General features: G+C 32.5%; 1 protein-coding gene and 1 pseudogene across 1 annotated transcript in view; both read left to right on the top strand.

Annotated features, from left to right (window-relative positions):
- Nucleotides 1-22,924, top strand: part of LOC145292902 (uncharacterized) — a 48,105-nt gene extending 25,181 nt beyond the window's left edge. The window contains exon 2 of the mRNA XM_080139040.1: nucleotides 22,544-22,924. The gene's annotated coding sequence lies outside the window, so the exon portion shown is untranslated. The remainder of the gene's footprint in view (nucleotides 1-22,543) is intronic.
- On the top strand, nucleotides 13,863-13,979 carry LOC145293606 (5S ribosomal RNA; annotated as a pseudogene).
- Nucleotides 22,925-26,012: the final 3,088 nt, after the last annotated feature.

Genomic DNA, 26,012 nt, shown 5'->3' with positions numbered 1-26,012 from the left:
ATATATATATATATATAATAAAATGTGTGTGTGTATATATATATATTTAATAAAATATGTATATATATTTAATAAAATATGTATATATATATATATATATATATATATATATATATATATATATATATATATATATACAAAACATGTATATACGTAAGTGTATTTTTACCTAAATGTGAGTTGGGAATAATTTTCCCTTTTACCAATATATATATATATATATATATATATATATATATATATATATATATATATATATATATATATATATAATACAATACACTTACACTTAATCGTCTATTTGTAATATGTAATTGCTTAAGTTGGTATCAAGTACCATTTTTCTGGGTCTTTGGTATCACTGAACCGCACATCGAACCCTAGTCTCTGAGCACATTAGCGAACACGCCACTCCTTATGCTAAATAAGCCGGCGTTAAATAACCCGAAAACGGTGAATATTAAACAGTCAAATGAAACCAAAGTAAAACTTGTCCATTTGTTTCGTTCCAAAAGAAATACTTTTTTTGTTTATTTAATTGTTGTAAAATATTTGAAAATTGGAGATTGATTTGATGGTGTTTCTCAGGTGAGATTTGCTGTTTACATTATTTAGGTTTTTGGATTGTTTCCTCGTTTAGGTTGGTGCCATTTTAACGACATTAACCAAAAATGACCGAAACACGTGAATAAACCTCATCTGGGAAAAATCGTTCAGTCAAATACCGATTTTCAAATATTTGACGAATACGCGCGTGCCTCCGACTTCTTGCCTTACCCCTAAACGCTGCTGCTTCTTCTTCTTCTTCTTCTTCTTCTTCTTCTTCTTCTTCTTCTTCTTCTTTACCGTGTCGATATATCTAGTGTAGACTAATTTACATACGTAATAAAAACAACGTACAACTGCAGGCAGTGCATACGTGCGGCTTGTGGGGCACGTGTGTGTGCGTGTATGTTAGGGTTTATCGCTAGTGTCTCTACACCTGAGCTAAACCTGTTGGATATCTTGGCTGTGTGTGCTGAGAAATGATTTTTGACAAAAGAGTGCATTTGCGAGAACAATAAAATAATTATCAAATGTACCAAAAGATCATTTGATTAAAAACCTGACATCTTGTTAATACATGGGCCGTGTGTACCGGGAAATTATTCTGACAAAAGGATGTACCTGTTAAAACAATAAAATAATTACTAAATGTAGCAAAAGGTTATCTGAATGAAAATTGCAAACGTGATAGGCACCGTGAAGAAGCAACACACTTGATCAATTGTTATAAAGAATATTTAAAGATCGTATGATGCTTGAAAGGTCACTTTCGACCAACTATCACACAGAGGTAATCAAAGTCAGGTAAATCCAGTGACAATGGCCAAATAAAACGCCCTTGGGGTGTGGTTACGGTGACAATAATAATAATAATAATAATAATAATAATAATAATAATAATAATAATAATAGTTTAAATATATGCATATTTTGATGAATGATAAAAATAATAATGCCTAGTTTAAATATATGTGTAATTAATAATAATAATAATAATAATAATAATAATAATAATAGTTTAAATATATACATATTTTGATGAATGATAAAAATAATAATGCCTAGTTTAAATATATGTGTAATTAATAATAATAATAATAATAATAATAATAGTTTAAATATATGCATATTTTGATGAATGATAAAAATAATAATGCCTAGTTTAAATATATGTGTAATTAATAATAATAATAATAATAATAATAATTTAAATCTATGTATATTTTGATGAATGATAAAAATAATAATGCCTAGTTTAAATATATGTGTAATTAATAATAATAATAATAATAATAATAATAATAATAATTTAAATCTATGTATATTTTGATGAATGATAAAAATAATAATGCCTAGTTTAAATATATGTGTAATTAATAATAATAATAATAATAATAATAATAATAATAAATTAAATATATGTATATTTTGATGAATGATAAAAATAATAATGCCTAGTTTAAATATATGTGTAATTAATAATAATAATAATAATAATAATAATAATAATAATAATAATAATTTAAATATATGTATATTTTGATGAATGATAAAAATAATAATTCCTAGTTTAAATATATGTGTAATTAATAATAATAATAATAATAATAATAATAATAATAATAATAATAATAATAATAATAATAATAATTGGGGAAGTTTATTGCCACTCAAATTCCAGTGGAGACCAGTGGCCACTACGAGCGAGAACTCAATGGTAAGCCGCTGTTGCGATAACACAAATTCATTTGCAAATGTTACCGAAAGAGGTGGAGAGTGCTGGAAACCTGTGGTGACTTGTTGTCACTCAGCTTCCAGGGACCACCACAGGTTTTTTTCAAGGAGAGATCTTAGATGATCTGTCTGAAAGCTCTTTGTGTGACAATAATAATAGGAGACTGATTGTCACTCATATTCAAGGGAAACCCAGCGGATGTTATCACTGGTAACAGTTTGTTCGAAAACATAAAATGAGTTACGAACTCATGCAACAGAAGAAAGATTACTGAAATATATGTAAACCTGTGGAGATTGATTTTAACTCAGAATTTAGAGAAAATCATTGGTTATTTTAACCACCGCTTTTTTACCACGGGTTACCATAACCATTTTTTACTATCATCGAGAAACCACAGGGAATGACTGACGTGAAGACTCCATAAATATTAGCGACAAACACTAGTGTTTCATGCTTACGTAATAATCAGCGTAAGAATTGATAATTAATACTGGTCATAGTAAACAGTTAGTGTGTGTGCATTTAGGTAGCACTTTTTCATTTAAGCAAACATTGTTAAAAATAAGTTTTCTGTTTAATCATACGTTTTTATTTTTATTTTCCGATTTTTCATGCTTCTGTTAAATATTTCAAAATTAATGTGCGATCTATATATCACGAACGTTTTCGATTCTTCGTCACATCATCATCATCATCCATGGAAAAGTAAATGAACAAAAAGTTTGAGAAAATGAAGAGAATTTAAGAAGTTAGCTGAAAAACAAGCATATTAAGTCCTGAAACAGCGTGAAATAATTCTATTAATATCTAACTGACTTCATGTGCTCGTTTATATATATATATATATATATATATATATATATATATATATATATATATATATATACCAGATAAAGATATCAAAACATTGAATTTAACGAGGTTTTTGATAGTGCTCAGTAAAACAAGCAGAATATTAGTGGATTCAATTTATGTAAACAAAATTACGATATTTTGCTACAATAAAATTACTGTTTCAATCTAAAAAGATTTCATCAGGCGACAGACGCCTCTGTTAATCATTAAAAGGCTGGTCTTCATGAAGAATAGGGGCTTCTGTCACCTGATGAAATCTTTTTAGATTGAAACACGACATATGGTAATTTTGTTTACCTAAATTGAATAAAATAATATATTGTGCATGCGCTCTTTATAGAAAAAAAGCTCTAAGAAGCTACGTAAAACCTTAAAGTGTATTCAGATGTTAAATTTATCGGTAAAGACCACGGAAGTAATCTCAAATCTTATAAAGGGATCTATAAGAACACATGCTCTCTTAAAAGTTCAGATATATGATATTTTGGTCAAATTGAAATTGTATGTATAATGTCCTCTGGAGAATTCAATCAAAGTAATCCCTAATCTCTAAGTGCCCTCTTAAGGTACTATCAGATAGAATCTCCTTAAAATTTCAAATATGTATATCCCGTTTTAATGAAATGTAAACCATACTCATAACGTTTTCCAGGGAAAACAATGGAGGTGGTCTCTAAATTTTTACGTTACCATCTACGTGCCACAAATTCTAAGTGAGCCTTAGGGAGAGAACCCCCGTTAAAACTTCAGATGTATATACCTGATTTTAATTAAATTTAAGCCATATATATATATATATATATATATATATATATATATATATATATATATATATATATATATATATATATATAACTTTAAAGTGTTTTCCAAAATTTCAGTTTTTTCCCTACTATATTTGGAGTTTAAACCTAAGACTGTAATAATAGTAACTAATGAAATAGATTTAAAAAAAAAAAAGAACTTCATTGCGGATGAATACATTAGAAAGCAATTTTGCGTTCAAGTAGTGTTTCTTCCGCCTTTCTCCTAAATTGATTAAAACATGCCCGAAATACAAAAAAAGCATTAAACCACCTGTAACTGTAAAATAGTGCATGATATACTGGCGGCTATGAGAGACAGAGATGGGGCAACAAGAACAAACAAAAGCAGATTCTTTGAAACGAGTGAAGTTGCCATAATTGTTTGAGTAGATGATTCGTAAAGCTGGAATGTGAACAGTGAGATATAACACACGAATCGCCCCCACCCCTCAATCATTCCATTCTTTGCTCGTCGACCGTCGAGTAATTTTTGCGAAAATGTGGAAGCCCAATAATAGAAACGGCCGAATAGATGAAAGGTTCATTTCCTGACGACTACTTACCAACATGTTTGCTGCAACCCTGGCCCCAACACCCTGGAGGTTTTGAGCTAAACATTCTTCTTTCTGCGATTCTGACACATGGTTTGGTGCACATTCGCTCGACCTCCGCAGCTGCGTGAATTGTTTCTTCAGAATTTTTACATTTTTTCTTCCGGCTTTTTCTTTTGCTTTACTCTCTGTCTTCATATTCTCAATTTAGTTACTCTCTCTTTCTCCTACTCCTCCTCTTCTTTCTTTCTCTCTCTCTCTCTTTCTCTCTCTCTCTCTCTCTCTCTCTCTCTCTCTGAATATATATATTCCTGCACGTCACCAATTGAAAACGAATAAAAAAAAGTTATAAGCTTTTATACTTTTCGTATTCTTTTTTATACATTTTCATTCATATATATATATATATATATATATATATATATATATATATATATATATATATATATATATATATATATATATATATATCACCAGTTTTTGAACAGAAAATTGACCAAAGTATTTAATACTTAATATACTGATTTAAAAAGATAAGCAATAAATTACTATACTGTTTATATTCAGACACTAGTGATTATCGACACTCGGTATGAAACTGTGAGTTCGTTCTATCATAGCCAGTATCTATCTATCTATCTATCTATCTATCTATCTATCTGTAACAGAGCGCGGATGCGCGGATGCAAATGCATGCGAAATGACGTCGCCGGTAAAGAAAAACTATAAAAAGAGAAAGAGCACGTTAGAGAAGACGATCACGTTAGAGATCTCATAGTCGTAACGGGATGTTACGCGAGGCGGAAGAATGAGGAACCAAATGTAGTTGTTAAAGAAAAAAACGAGGTAAAGTTCTTTCGTATTCTTTCTCTCATTTCCGACTGCGACTACAACGTGTTGGGTAACGTTACGCACACATCATCTAGAAGTGTAAATGATAAACAATGATTAATAGTAATGATCACTAAATAAAGACAGGAATAGTCAATTCTTTTGATTTCGTAATAGTGCATAGATTCTGCAGAGGCACTGCGCCGGATTCTTGACACTCTGACAAATATATTTGAAAATTGTAATATCAGATTCTATAGAAACAATTGATTACCTGTAATAAGGAACTTATTACAAGGTGAAAACTTAAAACAACATAAATAATTTACATAAATAATGAAAATTAGGCCTGACAGTCGAAGTATTAGTAAGCATAAAAACAAACTTCCGAGATATAAAAATTAATTTATATAAAGATGCAAATGTGTTGTGTTTAAAAGTTAATGTCAATCCTCTCTAAATTTAATCACTCTCAATTTTTTGTAGTAAAACACAAAAATAGTAGTTGTTCTGATAGAAATAAGAAAATAATATTGGGAAAATAAAACTATAAAATAAGATTAAATTGCTCTTTATAAAATATTTAAAAAAAAATAAATATAATCTGTTAATATATGTTACTATGAATCCGAATAACTAAAAGGATAACATCAAATGTACTATTATATGTGCATAAGTTACATTTATACCTGCGTTAGATAAGGTATCCTGTGTTGACTTATAATCTGCTTATTGCTTTGTGCATTTGTGAGTCTGAAAATTGATATTGCCTCGAATATTCGAAAGTTGTCTATATTTCCTTTTTTGTCTTCAATATTAACTATTATCTCTTTGTCGGTGTTCTTGCAATTATCTTATTGTATATTAATAGCGGACGCATGATTATTAATGTTCTTTAATGCGGATAAAAAGGAGTTTTATAGTGTTGTTAAAAAAGAAAATGTCCTCCAGACCGTAGTTGAATAGGGATGTAAATGGATGATATAAGATTTAATGCTACTAAGACTAAGCAGCTCTCCTTTAACAATTAGAAGAATCTTCTCCAATCATTGATATCCATGACATATAACTCCCTACTTGAGAACTCTTTCTTCAAACTCCTCGACTTAACATTTACAGGAAATATGAACTGGAACAAATACATTAAAGACATTACAAAAGCTGTTGCAAGGAAAGTGGGCTCTCTCTCTCTATCGTGCTAGAAAACTACTCACACCTGAGAGTATCCTGTATCTCTACAAGGCCACCATTCACTCGTGCATGGAGTATTTTAACCACATCTGGGCTGGTGCATCTACCACTAGTCTCTCCCTCTTGGATAGGGCCGCCAAAAAAGGTATCCAATCTAATAGGTCCCAATTTGTCAACTAGGCTCCAACACCTGACCCATCGCCGCAATGTTGCATCCCTGTGCATGTTTTACAAGTATTTTAATGGAATGTGCTCTGATGATATCGTAGCACTTGTGACCCGTCGACGTTCATATCCCCGACAACCCCGTTAAACAACAAAATCACACCCCTTCACTGTTGTGGTCCTTAAATGCCAGACAACTTTCTACTCTAATAGCTTCTTCCCTCGAACAGCTGGACTTTTGAATTCCCTACCTGCTTCTCTGAATGTAAACCAACATGTCCCAATTAGTAGCCCCTTACGTCCAAGTGGCTATATGCCTTGTTTAAAGTGAAGATAAGTATATATATATATATATATATATATATATATATATATATATATATATAATACAAAGCTGAAGTCTGTGTGCGTGTCTGGTCACGGATAGGCTCCTATATGGTTGACTATTATAGAAAACTGATCACATATAATGATAGAAGATGTATATAGACACAGGCATAGGTATGTTTGATCTGGCATAATAATGATTCATTAAAATTGTGGGGTCTTCGTACGCGCCTGGTCCAAAAAGTATGGAAATAAAAAATAAAAAAATAAAAAAAAAACGTTTACAAGTGTTTTTTTTATATAGATGTACATAATAATACTTTGATAAGTATGTTTTAAATAGTGATGGTATAATAAAATTGTGGGGTCTGCGTTCGCGCCTGGCCTCCATAGAATGGAAATAGGCACAAGCTTTAATAAAGACTTTACATATCTATCTGCGTAAGTATACTTTGATAATTATGTTTCAGTTTGAAGAAATATGGTACAATAAAATTATGGAGTGTTCGCGACAGACCTCCATAGAATGGAAATATGTCACAAAGTTTTTAAAAAAATTTTTATTATAGATCCACAGAATATTGTGATAAGTGTTTCAGTGTGAACAGGTATGGTATAATAAATTATAGGGTTGATCTATTTTATTTTTACTTTCATCATATTTTGCTTTGGTTTTGATACCCCCAAATTCGAAGCTATCTCTTTACAACCCTTCCTTTTCATAATCTATCATACTTTCATAAATCAGAGTCTATTTTCTGTAGGCTGTTTTTGAACCCAGTCAACGACGGGTACTTTCGTAAGTAAATATATATATATATATATATATATATATATATATATATATATATATATATATATATATATATATATAATCTTGTATATATACATATATATACATATATACATATGTATATATATACATATGTATATATATACATATATACATATGTATATATATACATATATACATATCTATATATATACATATATACATATGTATAGATACATATATATATACATACATATCTATATATATATATATATACATATATATACCTATATACATACGTATATATACATATATGCATATATATATACACATGTACATATGTATATATGCATGTATATATACATATGTATATATATACATATGTATATATGTATATATATATATGTATATATATATATATATATATATATATATATATATATATATGATTTTTTTCACATGATGTATCTTTGCGGTATATCTATTAACACGCTAGCATATACCTGTTGCTCAATTGTAGGAGTTTGTTTCTGTGTACAAGGTATTGTCTGTGTGTTAACTTTTATTTCGGTGTCCTTGTAGTAAGGACCCGGTGTATGCTAGCTATATGCTGATGACTCGAATTAAAAAAAATATTGTTGAAGTTTAGTAACTTTTAAATTTGAATTAGATTGAAATCATACAAACTAAAGGGGGGTAACAATTTTTAACTCAGCAAAAAATATTTCATTTTATTTTCTACATTATTCGTAATACATTGGGGTCATTTTAGTTTTTAATTTTTATTTGGTAGTGTATTCTGAGACTCTTATTACATTTCTCAATTTAAAATGTGTTATCCCCTTGCTGATTGTTTAGTTTTTAGGTGATTATTAATATATATATATATGAGTTAAAGGTGTCACAAACAAATAGAAAGTAAATCAAAATAGAAAGGGGAAAGTGAGAAGGAAAAAGGAAGAGAACCGGTTAAAAATACGAAAAAATAATTAAAAAACATGTCTGCGCGTAGAATATTTTTTATTTATACAGATATTATTGGCTACATATTTCTATACATATTTCACTTGCAATTTTTTTAAGAAAATCAATATCTTCAGGACAGAGAGCTTGAATCACCTTTCTCTCAGTTTGATCGCAAGACATGGCTTTTCGTTAGAAATCACAACTGAAACATGTATGCACATATGTAGCCGATAATATTCATGAAAATACAAATGCTGTACTTTTATTTGATACTGCTGATAAGCACTAAAGTTTCATTGGATTAACATCTAGGAAACAACAGCAATACAATCATTACACACGCACACACACACATACATATATATATATAATATATATATATGTTCTGAATATGATCATAAACTACATTCGGCAGCGAGACCCTGGTATGAGAATTCCAGTTTTCTGGGGAGAATGTCGCTACCTCTTAATCGTTGCTATCTACGCGTATCCTTCGGCAAGGTGCAGCATCCACAAGCCTCCCCCCTCTGGGTAACTGATACGGATGATGGATTGACATTGTACTATCAGTACTTACTACACTCTAGCAAAAAGTGTGTTATGGCAGAAGAGGATGAAAGTCACAACGGCTACTCAGCAAACGAGTCAGCACCGCAATGCCGACGCGGTTGAAAAAGGGGTTGTGCAATTTGATTCAGATCCACTCCAGCCATCGGATATGTTTTGCTACAAGTGTGCAGATTATCTTGGTTCGCCATTGCTTGTGCACTTTTATTTCCAATGGAAAGTGTGCTGGCAGTACTGGGCAATCTCCTTGCTTCTACAATTGTTCAAGCTAGGACGGGAGTTGAAAAGACCAGTAGTGTCGGAATGAAGGAGTACCGGCAGGTTTGATCAACTGGAAGCTGCAGTGTGATCTCTGCACACAGGTAGTCGGTGTGTGATGGTTGTGTTTATGTTGAAAAACGACCGCGTTGCAAGGCAGCTGCTCCGATGACCAGACAACTTTATTCAGGGATGCACTGGCCGCTCCAATTAGGGGAGAGTTCTGGAAACGATGGACTAAACAAATGTTCGTTCACAAGCGTCTGGCTGGTAGGCCGCAGGCAGCCGTAATCCACAACACTAATAAGAAATCAAGCACGTATCTTATTCTTGCATCATGGAATTTCAGAACCTTTTTAGATAATGAAGAACGATTTGAAAGAAGAACAGCTCTTATATCACATAACAAGGTTGACATTGGAGCACCAGACCAGAGACAACTCAAACAAAAAGTGAACACGTTCTACTGGTCTTACGAGAATAAAGGGTTGCATTTGTAATATCGAATCTACTTGTTAAAGAACACGAATCACTGCCAACAGAAAATAATGACCGTCCGATATCTTTAAGGATTCACATTAGTCAAAGAAAATACCTGAAACTGATCGCAGCCTATGCACCAACGAGGATCAGCGATACTTAAGCCAAAGAACTATTCCATCGTTCATCGAACATAATTCTCTCCGATCCCTCTGCTGATGACAAACTCATTCTGTTAGGAGACTTAGGTGCAAGAGTAGGAAATGATCACGAATCGTGGTCTCAAACATTGCGGAAGTTTGGAATGGGGAAAATGAATTACAACCGTTAAGTGTTTCTAATGAATTCCTCAAAGCATCAGCTGACAACCATAAACATGTTCTTCAACATTCCAGACAAGTGGTACAACTGGAAACATCCAAGATCGAAGTAGCCTACTCTCTTCGACTACATCATTACTTGGAGGTTTTTTTCTGAAGAACATCGTCGGAATACGACAGACTGCTGCTGCTGTTGATATATATATACAAAAGGAAAAAAATCTGCATTACAAAAATATATAATAATGCATATAAATCTAATCATCAATTCAATAAGGAAATTACATCATTAGGAGTAAGGGATATATATGCACTTCGAATTCTTCTTGAACTCCTCATATATATATATATATATATATATATATATATATATATATACATATATATATATGTGTGTGTGTGTGTGTGTGTGTGTGTGTGTGTGTGTGTGTGTGTGATTATTACCATTTTTATCTACTTAGTTACATATGTTTCTACTACCGGAATCGAATTAATGATCCTATAGTTTCATAAGACTTTGCAGATTTGCTGAAATCTGCAAAGTCTGATGAAACTATGGGATCGTTAATTCAATTCCGGTAGTGGAAACATGTGTAATTAGGCAAATTAAAAACGGTAAAAAAATATATTTTGCTCTACAGTAGTATTGAGCACTTTTCTAGTTTTTTTTAACATTCACCATTTACTCATTAAATATGTATATATATATATATATATATATATATATATATATATATATATATATATATATATATTGCTTTTTATTTTAGAAAAATGGAGAATAATACTTACTTCAACTGTGCAAGGTAACTTTGTAGTTAGTTATATAAAACAAACTATGTTACATTTATATCGAGCACTATTATGGCAAATACTGCAAAACCTATATTTCTTTTGCGCAGTTACCTAATTAATCGCTTCAGCAGCTATATCTTATTATCATATATATGTTAATACGCCGGTTATGTTCTTCCCAATGTATATTTATGCTGTTGAATGCTGTACTTGAGGAGATGCGGCCTCCTGTATGTTAATTGCATCTGAATATTCTGTCGCCAGGTAAAAGAATGCTGAGAGATAAAAAGGGAGATAGACTAATAAGGGAGCTCAACCAGTTAGGGTCTTTCACATCCGCGTTCACGAGTCTAGACGCGAAGTGTATCAGTTTATTACATCTTGTTTATAGCAGCACTCGTCCTCATCGTCCTGAATCCTTATACAATCGTTCGCGCTCTCTCTCTCTCTCTTTCTATTTCTCACACACACATACACTCTCTATTACCTATCTATCTACCTCTACCTCTCACACTGACTATTTATTTATCCCCCCTCTCTTTCTCTCTCTTTCTCTCGAGCGCGCACCCTAGTTCCCTTTTTCTCTCTCTACCCACTTTCGTTCTTTCTTTCGCGCTATTTTCTATCTATCTATCTATTTATCTATCTATCTATTTCGTTCTCTCCTCTCTCTCTCTCTCTCTCTCTCGATATATATATATATATATATATATATATATATATATATAGAGAGAGAGAGAGAGAGAGAGAGACATATAGATACAGATATATACCTTTATCTCTATAGCAGACTATTTATCTCCATCTCTCTCTCTTAACTGTTCGCTCTTTCTTTCCTCTTCCCTTTTATTCTCTTCTTTCTCTTTCTCCCTAGTCGTCTCTCTCTCTCGCACTATTTCCCCCCTCTCTCTCTCTCTCTCTATATATATATATATATATATATATATATATATATCACTATTTATCTCTGTCCTCCCCCCTCTCTCTCTCTCTCTCTCTCTCTCTCTCTCGTGCGCATGCTTAATGCTATATAATGGCGAGAAGCCCAAGAAAGCAGGTAGATAAGTAGTTAGACAAATAATCAAAAACTCTTATTTCTCAATTTTATTTTCTTCCTTTGTTTCCTTTCTTTCTTTCTCCTTCGTTCCCCTTTTCACTCCTGTTGTCATTTCTATCGTTATTTCATTCTTTCGTTCGACTATTTTTTTCTTCTTTCTTTAAGCTGCTGAGTGTAGATGAGGGCGTCAAAAAAGTAGATGCGGTTTTTTTTTTCAGAGCGAGCCGAACTGCAATCACGATTCGTGCCCTCAGATGGCATTAAGAAAACCAAAGGAGAAACAGGCAACCGCAGAAAAACACGGACGCCATTTTGAAACACGATCTGCCGCCATCTTTGGAGAATAACATTTGTATGTTTGACTCATTCGATAAACACTTGAGCCGTTCTTACTGAACGCTTTAGATTCTGTTCTGTTGAGCCAATACATACGTTATTTCTCATCTTATATGCACAACTGGCGACAAGCATTTTCAGGCGGCCTTCAATCTGATGAAACTAAGGCCTGATATAGACTCTAGAAAGCAAAGTTTTAATAGAGCCCTGATCCCTTACTTATAATAAAAATGATATATTGAGAACAACCCTTGAATGCGGAAAACAACTACATAGAAGTTGCAACTAAAATAAAACAAACATATGGACTACGTGAACTCTAAGGAACTGAAATTGCAACAAACCTCGTTGAATATCCCCCTCTGCAAAAGTTGAAATTACCTTCAGTCGATATCTCGCAAAATCATCGTAAAGGGTCAAAGAAAATGGAAAAAGAGCGAGGAGCACTAACCAGACCTCTACTGGAAATGTGCGGGGAGAACTGGCACCTTGTTTATTGCCACCCAAATCCCAGAGTAGACTGATAGTCGTTGCTATCGAGAAAGCAATGGCAAGCGGCTGTTGCTATAACAAAAACTTCTTTATAATAGTTATCGAAAGAGGCGAAGAGTATTGGGAATCTGATTATATTTGTTGTCATTCGAACTCCGTAGATTTTATAACTCCTATTATTATCAGTAAGCAATCGCTGATAATGGCTTGCATCAGAACTTATAGTGAATACATGATAATTCGTAAGTCATAAAGAGACATGGAAAAGCTCACAATGCAGAGGAGATAATGCATATTATTACGTTCAAGGTAAAATAGGAATAATCTCCCTTACATTTTCAGCGCTTTATTTCATTATTTTAAATTGCCTCCATTATAATAATCTTTCCTATCGGAATAGTTACTTTTTGAAAAAGAACTGAAGCAGATTGAACTTTTGCGTAGAACAAGCCATAAGAATAAAAATGGAGGAATTTCTAATTAAAATCAAATATCGAGATCTTGTATAATGTATACGAAGAATAGCCTTCTAGTAAAAATGTTGTATTTAATTCTGTGCTTTTAAGAATGACGACATACTTATATATGAAAATATAACAATGTGTATTTATTGTCGATGAAAGTGATGGATGGTTGGTTATTTATCTATATGTATAAATAACTATTCCTGTACACGTAAGATAAAGGAAGGTAATCTCTAATTGTATGAAGTTAAGTATGTGCATATGTTGGTATGTGTGTGTACATATGTTGGTATGTGTGTGTACATATGTTGGTATGTGTGTGTACATATGTTGGTATGGGTGTGTACATATGACATTATCACGTTCACACACCGGTTCTCATCAGATCACCGAAGTTAAGCAACGTTGAGCCTGGCAAGTACCAGATGGGTAACTATTTGGGAATTCTAGGCGCCGTATGTGCTTTTCACTTATCTTAGTATTGTTCCTAGTCGTCCTGAATCTGCACTTGCCACTGGTATTTAACTACGTCGACTCAGAAGATATGTGATTGGGGATTGCACAACACAAGCTTACAGTGGATATCCATAGTCTGTCAAGACTGAAGGAAGCTACCATGTGTGTATGTACAGCATTCACTCTTTAACTAGTTAATCAATCATTATGCTTTCTCGAATATAGCTGCTAAGTGAGTAACGTTGACTGTATTTCGTTTAATTTAGTTCATGTACAGGAAACATAGAGGAGTGAAAACCATTCGTGCAAAGTTGAATTCTTCCGATTTTTGTGAAATGTTAACAATAACTATTAGATATCAATTAATATAGATATAAATTCCAATCTTCAACTTCTTTGTAATAATTTAAAGTAATTTGAGAATGCACTGTGTGCTCACAACTTTCCACTTAAAATTCGAATATTTCAGATTTTCATTAAATTGAATACTCATTTGGCGACAATTAAATGTTCTTAAATTTCTTCTCGAGGTTTCATAACATTGCCTTAAATTTAAGACATCTTTCAGAATCTAAATCATGTAATAGATTTTGATCAAAATTGGAATAAGGATTCTAGACATATGGTTTAGTAATGTTATATTGATTTTAATTTTTTGTAAAATGACATAAAAAGTGGTGGAAAACTGTTCTTCAATTTTAACAGTCCTGGCACAGGTATTCATCGAGTGTCATATATATATATATATATATACATATACTTCGGAGTAGTTTTTATTTAACAATCAGTGGTTATGTAAACGTGAGATTGTAGGTCTACAAAATATTACTGGCAGTAATATTCTATAAGTTATCCCATCTAAACGAGAATTGCTCGATATTCAAGATAGAGCAAATAAATTAAATTGTAATTCAATGAATTTCAAAAAACTCTCATTGAAATGAAATGAAGTGGTTGAGTTTCATATCAAAGAATTTTTATTATTCTAAGCAAGACAAAGAATGTTTTAGAAAGTTTATCTCCTTAACCTATAGGGTTTCGATGTCTACCATCTCATCAGAGGAGTGAAAATATTAGCAAATAGTTATAAAGGTATGCACCCTATTTGCTAAAGTCAGTGAGACATGGAAAGTCAAAGTGAAAACATTATATTTATCAGAAGTTCTGTGGCAGGAGTATTTGTATTTGAAACTCAACCACTTCATTTCATTTCAATGAGAGTTTTTTGAAATTCATTGAATTACAATTTAATATATATACATATATATATATATATATATATATATATATACATATATATATATATACATATATATATATATATATATATATATATATATATATATATATATATATATATATATATGAGCAAACAATTAATGAAATATGTTAAAAAAAGCACTTTGAAATGAGTTAAAAACATATTTAATCTGAAAAGGAAACACTAGATAAATAGATAGTCCTATCCATTTATCTAGTGTTTCCTTTTCAGATTAAATATGTTTTTAACTCATTTCAAAGTGTTTTTTAACATATTTCATTAACTGTTTGCGGATATTATGAGCTCTATTTCCTATTTGGTATTATCGAGCTTTTATATCTGGCTGAGATAATTTTATAAATATTAATTCTTTAATATTTATAATTTACTTTAATTTTACCATCTTGGATCATTTCGGTAAATTCAATTGTAATTTTCATTTTATATATATATATATATATATATATATATATATATATATATATATATATATATATATTAGCAGACCGCGTGGCGTTGCGCGGTCATAAGATACGCTTAATTATGATATTTTAATACACTTAATTATGATATTTTAATACGCTTAATTATGATATTTTAATACATGCAGATTACGTATTTATTATTATAGAAGCAATTCTATATCGATTATTATATTAAAACCTAATATATCATAGTGAGATCAAAACTATATATATATATATATATATATATATATATATATATATATATATATATATATATATATATATATATATATGACTTAGGTGCTATCAGCTAGAATCGAAACAAGTCATTCATAAAAAAGAATAGCATATCCGTACTGATTATGTCAACGTATGTAGTTATTGTGTTCTAAGCATTTTCCCTAGTTCATTTAATGTTTGAAAATTATTTCAATTAAAGAGGTTATAGGTATATTGTGTGTGTTTTTCTCAACCTCGTTAATAACTTAACACACTGAAATCAACAGATATTTCTATCTCCTGCCATAGTTTCGCTAATACTGCTTTAAATACTTTTATTTTTCGACTGGAGTAGCTGAATAGTATCGTAAGCACTTTCTCAAGGTTTCATGGATTTTTATTCACTCGTTCCTTAAATATTTTTTAAAAAATGTAAACACGTTAATAATTTGATACGCAGTGTACTTTTGCAGTTTTAACAAAAGAGTTACAATGATATCAGAGCGTCTCTATTTACGCTAAACATCTACAAAATGCCAACAATCAATATATTACACATGAATGAGTTCGCTGTAGAATTTCCACATGTCCTGCTAGCCATATATTATTATATTATATTCTTATATTTATTTGCTATACTCTATCCTTATATTAGATTGAACTCCAATCGCTAGTTTCCATATGTAAAATCTTCACAGCAAAATTCACAACACAAACTCGTCTAACTACCACAACTACAACAGATTTTCCTTTTTTCTTTTGTGTACCTCAAACCAGGCAGACTTTTCACGAACAGTCATCTTTTCTAAAACTTTTATTTTGTGGAACACAATACCCCGAGACTGCTTCCCAGTTTATTGCAGTATAGTCAGTTTCAAGTTCAAGACATAGAAAAAGGTAAATATTTTGTTCTAATGCATATCCGCGTATCAAGGCCCAAATTTACTTGAGGATAAAGGTTAGAGTTAGCGTTGCTAGATGTTTAAGGTGAACAGCGAAACAAACACCTGTAATCCTGGAGACGATGTTTGAAACTGGTTAGAATGTCTTTATTTAAACACCAAGTAACACAACAAGAATGTATTAACACGACTTGAAAAAGGTTATGTTGTAGTCAGTTGCGAAACAGTCTTGCGGTATTATATTTCACAAACGAGTAGTTCTATGAAAGAACGGGCTCTTTACACTTTTAAATTATGTAAGGTGTTAATATGTTTATGCGTTTTTTTAATGTGTATTGAGTATTTCCAGCGCAACTACCATGCTGCCACCCGTATTCCAAAGCCACCTGCGTTCTTTTGCAAAAGAAATACAAACAAACAACGCAAAAAAAAAAAAAAAACGTTAACATGTAGACATTCTAACTTTTCTTACAAGAAAAGAAAAGTAGAAACTTCTTTTCCTTAACTAAATTAACGTTTAGCGCCTACCCTGACAGACGGTTCCACCCGGAGAAAACTTAATACCCTCTTGAAAATTCTGCGACATGTCAAACCAAATTTGGTACTGAGTTGGCTGTAGCGATTACTGTGTGTTATTAAATGACATTTTTTGGATCAACGTTGCAATACCTGCAAATTCTTCTGATAAATATTGAGGTTGGTTGAGGGCATTGTGTTTTCATTTTTTTACTCAAACTTGATGATTTTTATATAATGGGTGGAACGATGAATTTGTCGCCCTAAAGAAAACAACACTACGGCTTTATTTAAAAAATTTTATTGAAAAAATCAATTCAGGTAACTTGATTATGTAGTAGAGCTGACATCTAGTCAATGTAACCGCTTTCATCCTGAATCACCACCTCGATACGGGTTCGGAACTGGGAGCATGCCTTTTCCAAAAGTGTCAGTGGAAGCCCGGCGAATACTCGGCGGATGGCGACGATCAGGCTGGTTTTGGTTTTGTGAGAGATCATGTTGGTGATGTTTTCGACGTATGTCCAAACGAAATAGTCCAGCGGATTTTGCAGGAGGAGGGGCCCAGTGAGAGAATCGCAGAAAGTCATAGCACTCCTTCTGAAGCCAAGCCTTGGTCTCTCTGGATTTGTGAATCCTGCTGCCACACCAGTTGCTACCTGATTGCACGAGGGGATCACCACACTCTTCGGCACATCCAGGTATACTTTCGTGTTGACTTTCAAGCTGACTTTGAAGATGTGAGGTGGCATGATATGGCCCTCACTTGAAACCACACCAAAGGCTATGACCGTGGCCGAAAATTATTCATGTCAATCCAGCTATGCATTTTGAAGGTGTAGGCAATGGTCCTGTTGTCATAACTTGGATCGGTAGAGAGTATGAGTTGTATAGCGGCGCAGCTCCAATCTCGTTCGTTAAACATTGTATCACTTCCAGACATGATAGAAGGCTCCTATCCGCTTTGGGATTTGTGCACAACTGGCCGTTTCATCAAACGGAAATGGAATCATGTTGTCTTTTCTATCAATTTTATCGTTCAACCCCGTATACTAATCGTTAACAACTTACAAAGGTAAAAAGCCACTTGAGGTTAAGGCTTAATCAAATTTCCATTTAATGATGGAACAGTGCTATGTAAGGATCAATAACTATGATTAACTCATATGACGATTCGACAGATATTTGTTGACATTGAACTTGAAAACATTTTAGTCCCGCGGTAACATGTTCTACAGATTTTTTTTTATTATAAAGCCAACGCTTATCAAGGCCTGGGGGCACTCAAGGACAATGCTTTATAAATGTCAGGTAGGACATCACTGTGATAATCAGTGGTGGTGGAAATTAGTACAAATTAAGTAAGAAAATGGTTCAACAAAACTTGTTTACGTTGGGCTCAAAAACGATCATATTATAGTTTGCTAGGAAGCAGCTCCGCAGTATTGTTTTCCACATACGAGTATTTCTGTGAAAAAAAGTATTGATCGTGAAATTTGTGCCTAGGTTTAGGCACAAATAGAGAGTAAGGGGAATCGCTAACAGTGGTTGTAGCGAGGGGAGTGTTTGCCGCGAATATTTTCGGGCGGGGGCGGTATAGAGTGAAGCTGAGTCGAACACCTGTCATGATAATGACGATAGAGCAGAGATGAACTTCGAACGTATCTTCTGTCACTCTACCATGCTAAAAAATTGCTCACACCATAGAGTATCATATACCTTTACAAATCCACTATTCGCGCATACATAGAGTATTGATGCAACATATGGGTTGGAGCATCTACCATCTGTCACTATCAGCTATGATCCAACCTCTATCCTATCGCCGTAATGTTGTATTACTGTGCCTGTTTTACAAGTAATTTAATGAAATGTACCCTGATGAACTGATAGCGCGTGTGCCCCTCCGACGTGAATACTCCCGCTTTACCTGACAAGCAGCAAAATCCCACCCCTCTACGGTTGAGGTCACTAGATGTCGGAAAGGCTTTTACTCTAATAGTTTCTTCCTTCGGGCTATTAAACTTTGGAATTTTCTCCCTGTTTCCTGCTTCTTTGACTGTACTAATATGCAAAAGTGTAAATATGATGCGAACAGATACCTCACTGCTCAACTCCCCACGGTCCATTGTAGACATATTCCCAAATAGTAACCCCTAATGTCCAAGTGTCAAAATGCTATGTTTAGAATCCAAATTGTACATACATACATACATGCATATCATTAGTTATCACATTATAGTACGTCTTCCACGTGTTTCATTAGATAGTGGAAGACTATTATACAGCTCCTCAGAGACGAATATGAAGTTTAATATACGGAATGAAACAATAGAAAGAGTTTAACTAGTTTCAGTGATCACATCAGCTACAGTTTTGACAGAAGGACGCTTTTCGTTTTGCTTTTTTGTTTTTCTGAAATTAATACCAAACATATAAACATCTTTTGATGCGAAATGTCCATATCGAAAAGTGTCTAGTAGAGAGGGTACCACTGAAATTTGTGAACGGAATTCAATGAAAAAAAAAAAAAAATGAAAAATAAAAAGAAAAGAACGCTCTCTTTTTTTTTTTTTTTTTATCAATGTAAACGTAAAATCCACCTGAGGAAAAGCTGGCTGAATTTACTTTATAATGTCCCGTACATTCATTACTGTTCAAATATTATAACAAATAATTTGGTTTTATATAAATTCGTCAACATGGTTTATGCTTTGTTATATGTGCGCGGGCACACACACACACACACACACACACACACACACACACACACACACACACACACACACAGACACACACACACACACAGACACACACACACACACACATATATATATATAGTAAGTTATAAAATATATATGGCGATTAAGCTTAATCGCCATATATATTTTATAACTTACTACCTAGCTCTACCTACATATTGAGCACTTTTAAAATAAATACTTAAAGTTTACGCATAAATGTATACTTTCGTATATTAATTTTATGTGAGTAAATGAAGTGTGTGTATATAGTCTTGGAAGTTTTTAACCTTTTAAACTATACAAAAAAATATTTTTTATCGTTCGTTAGAAAACCATCAAGTCAGTAAGTCATTTAATCACCTGCAATCACTGCATATATTAGTAATCGCACAAGGCAAGTCATGAATCACTTGATGTAAAGAGTTAAAAGAAATACCTCCCAGGGTTAAAACTAGCCAATAATCAAATGTTACAGCTTCCAACTCAGAAAACAGTAATTCTTCCTCCTTTATCAAAAGCATCGCTCATGGGACGTGAGAGCGAAAGAAAAATTGATGGGAGCTAGAGTTATGAGACTGCAAAAAATAATCTTAAAAATTCAATGTCTACTGTCATATATATATATATATATATATATATATATATATATATATATATATATATATATATATTACTTCATTTACTCACATAAAATTAATATATAAAAGTATAGATTTATGCGTAAACTTTAAGTATTTACTTCAAAAGTGCTCAATACGTAGGTAGAGCTAGGTGGATGGTTTTTGGCCTGATGAGGTGATTTTCCCTGCTAGGGGGTCATTGAAACACGTTTGCTAATGTGTAACCAATAGCTCTCCAACAATCTCTCTCTCTATATATATATATATATATCTATATATTATATCATTTTTTAAAGTAATCTACGTACATGCATGTTACCCCTCTTCAGTGTAGCTTGACTCTTATTAGGAATCGAACACCGAAACTCATGTATTACAGTCTGGCGTCTTAATCCATTACGTCATAGACAATTTTACTGCTTAGTTTTTATCGTTTATATATTTACGTAGATTTTGTTGTTGATAATATCGTTTAAAAATCAACAACAAAATCTACGAATATATATATATATATATATATATATATATATATATATATATATATATATATAATATATATAATATATATATATATAATATATATATAATATATATATATAATATATATATAATATATATATAATATATATATAATATATATATAATATATATATATAATATATATATAATATATATATATAATATATATATAATATATATATAATATATATATATATAATATAATATAATATATATATATAATATATATAGTATATATAATATATATATAATATATATATAACATATAATATATATAATATATATTATATATATATATTATATATATATAATACAAACGTTTAGACAACACGGTACCGTCGGTTTCGAATCAACAAATCTCGTTGACATTATGGCTGATGAATCTCAACGGGACGCAACTATGTGTTAACCATTTTTTTTATTCGAAACCGGCTCTACTATCTTGTTCTAAACTAGTGTTATGCATTATATAAATAAATATTTGAACTTGTTATTTTAATCATCGCGAACTCTGCTAGTTTTCTTCTCACAGATATTACTAATGTATATATATATATATATTTTTCTCCTAGAGGGTGGAGGTTCGATCCTACATTCGGGCGACACTAAAATACTATTTTTTTATTTTAGAAATAAAACAATTGTTCTTTTTTCTGCTTTTTTAATTGGTTATTTTTATATTTTGTTACTTTGCGATTTTGTTAATCTTAAAAGTCGTACATAAATAAGTGTATAAAAAATAACAAAAACAATTTCAACGCACAATGTATAAGATAAAAACTGGTTTGTTTAGTCTTGTCCCTGGAGTCTTACATGCCCCAAATACTTATATATGAACGTCTGTAGTGTCCGTTTTACTCCTTCCAAAAAACCTTCCATGATTTATAGAAATTTGCCTTCTTTTATTTGGAACGCATCTCCAACAATCACTTCTTTTTGCCTGTTTTACCTCTGTTATTTCTTTTTGGCAAATAGAGAACACAGAGAATTTTCGCATCTAAGTATATTTTTTCCATTAAAAAAGGCTTTATCATCATTATGCGTTTCTCCATATCGTTTCATGCTCTCTACATCCATGTTCATTCAGATTTACTTATTTAATGCTATCTCGTTTAATGTTACACTAGTTATCTAATATCACGTGAATTAAATTTTCTAAGGTCAGAAATTTGGTACCCCTTTCGTAAACGAGCACCTCTATTTCTAATGTTCAAGTAACCAAAATAGCCGTGGGCATTTAAATTTTATTGAAAATCTCTACCTGTTATAATTCAAAGTTTCTCTTTTCTCTTTTCTTTCTTTTTTAAAAAATCTATTTTCAGGGTCTCTGAAGTAAGGGTTCCTGTTTGCCCCCGTGCGGACACGAAGACAGGCGAATCGCACCAACAGTCGGACAGCCGGAAGTGACGTTCTTTCGCGACATCTGCGACCACTGCTTTCGACCATTGGACGCACACTTGCTCCACTTCCGTAGCGCCTCTTTCTTTCCTTCTACGCCCCCTTTTTTCACCACTGACCGGGCCATCTCAGTCTCTCCACCCCCTCACACCGTCTTCTCACCCCCACAACACACACTTTCTCACTTCTTGATCCCCACCCCCTCTCTCTACGCAAGTGTCACTAACTGCTAGCGCTCACTGCGATTATAAATCCTTTTTAAAAAATATACTTGCCGAAAAAGGGAAAAAAAATGATTGACTCATGTTTTTTGTTTTCGTTTCTTTTTTCAATCGCCAACTATTGTGTTTTTTTATTGTTGTTTTTTTAATTATTTTCTTTTCTTTTTGTCACGTGATTGCATTTCACACCTTCGTATATTTTAGAAAAAGGTATTAAAGAGCATCAAATATTTCCAATCCTTTGATTAAGGAAATGAAAAAGATTAAACACAAGGTTCTGATCAATTTTTCAAAATTGTTACCGTCAAATTTATTTATTTGTTTGTTCTACATGGTTCGTATTATACAGATTTTTCGGACTACTGTTCTCAGATTTCCACAAGGTAACCTCCGACCTTCTTACGGTGTAGCTTGTTGAAGTTGAGAATTTTTCTGTTGAACTCTGAAAATCTTCACGAAAATTCGAACTGAACCCTTTATTTAATCCACTCTCTCGTTCCGTCAACCCTGACTAGATAGAAATCCTAAGTAAGCTGCAATTGTATTCGTAGCATCGCCCGCATTTCAGATCGTCACTTATAACGGAAATTTGCCAAGTACTTTTGTTACGTTATTGCAGATATGTATATATAATTTTCTAGCTTGCACTTTTTAAATGCTTACTAAAATTATATATACACCTGACAATTCTTTGTCGTTGTTCTCAAAAGCATTACAGAGACGAATTTATTAATATATAAGTTTTATTTACAAGTAAGCTTTTTGCCCATAGTCAAAGAGAGAGAAGTTAGTTATAGGAGTTGGTTTATGTGTGGCAGCAACGGCGGAAAAATCTCAATCACGCTCGACGGCTGTCGGTCCTCTCTCTCTCTCTCTCTCTTTCTCTCTCTCTCCTATTCAATTGTTTATGTTCTGTCTTATATAGACATCAAATCACATTTCTCGAATGTAAATATTAAGATATTACATTCTTCTTTTTTTTATTTTGCGTTGCGCAATTCATATTCTCCCGACCTGGAATATAAACATTTCTTTGTTTTCGTGATGATTACAATTCCGGTCATTTTTATGGGACACAAGAATGTTAATCGAAATCCGTCTGGAATATGCGTGTGTCCACATTTCTGTTTTCATCGGCGTCGCCCCGGTTCCATATTCAGAATTTTATCCGTTACACCAGGATTTCTTACGGACAATTTGTAAGAATTTTGGAAGGCTTAAACCTAGTTTTGCTTTTATATGTACAATCTCACTACTTATCACAATAGAGCACTGTTTGTCGCTACATATGATTATATATATATATATATATATATATATATATATATATATATATATATATATATATGCACTTTTAAAAAAGTTTTTAATTGTGACTTTATCTACTATTTATAATGAATAAAGACCCCTGAGTTCGACAAGATACTCCTGAAGAAGGCCGGAGGTTACATAGGCTGAAACTTTATTAAAACAACGCTGAAGATGAGAACAGAAGTTCGAATAATAATTTCCAAATAATATAGAATTATCAATCCTCATCTTAAGAATTCAGAAACAATGGTTTGAAATAAAAAAAATATTGGCGTATATTTTTAAATATGCACGTACAATGTGATGAGTGATAATAACAATGAATTTGCGTAATATTTGGATTATTCTGACGCTGTTTTCATCTGGATAGTGTTGTATTTTCACATAGCGTTACCCGTGTCAAGGAAAAGAACCAAGAGGGAAGATATTTTGTTGTTTGGCTCAAGGGAAAGAAAGGCGAACAACAACATAGCGCTTCTTCACCTCACTGAATAACGATGCATATGTGTTCGTCGGAAGCTCAGTTTTTTTTTTTGGGGGGGGGGGTACTAGTTGTGGTTACAAAACAACTCTGGCGCCGATGTTGAAATTTGTCACATTGTCTTTTCAAATGTCAATAACATAATTTCCAGAATCCATCACCGGACAAGACTCGACAACAGACTGTGGATGCTTATGTGTCTCGGAATATCTGGTCAGACTCATCTACTGGCGTATCTCGCGCATTTTAAGATGTTGCTTTCACTTAGCAATACGTGTATAAACTATTATAAATCACCCATGTCGTCATCGTCGGGAACCTAGATTCCGGCTTCTCTGTAGATAGGATGTTCGTCCGTCGGAACGACGAGAACCATCTGATCATTCTGGGGGGATGATAGATAACACATGCTGAATTGTGATGCAAGGGGTGCGCAATCCCTAACTACTCTTCTCCTGAATTGGCACTGCTTGATTCTAGTGGCAATGAGAAGTCCAGGATTACTGGAAACAATACCGAGATAAGTGAAGAGCACATACAGCGCTTGGTATTCTCGAATGGTCCCCTACTTTAGTAGCGACCAGGTTCAACGATACTTTGATAATCTAATGAGAACCGATGTATCAACGTGATTATGCCGTATATTGTATATTTGTCTGTGGACAGTAAAGAACTCATATGGGCGGTAAAAGAGAAAAGGCCGACACCTAGATAGACGGATATATTCGTTATGTTTTCACTCATCAGTGCGCATATAAACCATTATACACCACCTGTGTGGTCATCATCGTCGTCATCGTGAACCCAGGTTTCTTGCTTATCTATGGATACAAACTCACTCGAACGCCGATACGGATTTATAAAAAAAACCGTAAAATTTAACAAGAGAAAAACAATCACAGAAAAGGGACGGATTATTTTCATAAATGTGAGAGAGAAACACGATAATATAGATACATGGATTGCGCATTTCGATACACCATCCAGATTAAACGTGCTGAACCCCCTCCTTCTTAAATACTCCTTCTCTGCTGGAACTGTCACTTCTATGTAGGTTGTTATTGGAAAATATATGTTTGATAAATGTTTCTATGCAGATCAAATATTTTTTGAAAGAAGGTGAATCAAAATGCATCTATATCTGAAGAACAGATAGCAATAATCAACAAAAAGATGATGAACCAGAACCAAACGGCGATTTTATAATAAGAAACCTATAAATCACAAAGGTTTGAGAAAAAGACTTGTTTTATTTTATTTTACAGATTATAAAGTCCAGACAACCCAGAATCAGCATCGATTTTTAGTAAGAAAGATTAAGGAAATATGTTTACTTTACTTTATTATTTGATACAGGTATTAATTCAAAGTTCTCATAGA

This window comes from Euprymna scolopes, chromosome 14 (assembly GCF_053919585.1).
Source record: "Euprymna scolopes isolate OS-2025 chromosome 14, ASM5391958v1, whole genome shotgun sequence".
Taxonomy (NCBI): domain Eukaryota; kingdom Metazoa; phylum Mollusca; class Cephalopoda; order Sepiida; family Sepiolidae; genus Euprymna; species Euprymna scolopes.
Note: the sequence above shows the minus strand (reverse complement) of the source record. Positions and strands in the feature narration are given on the sequence as shown.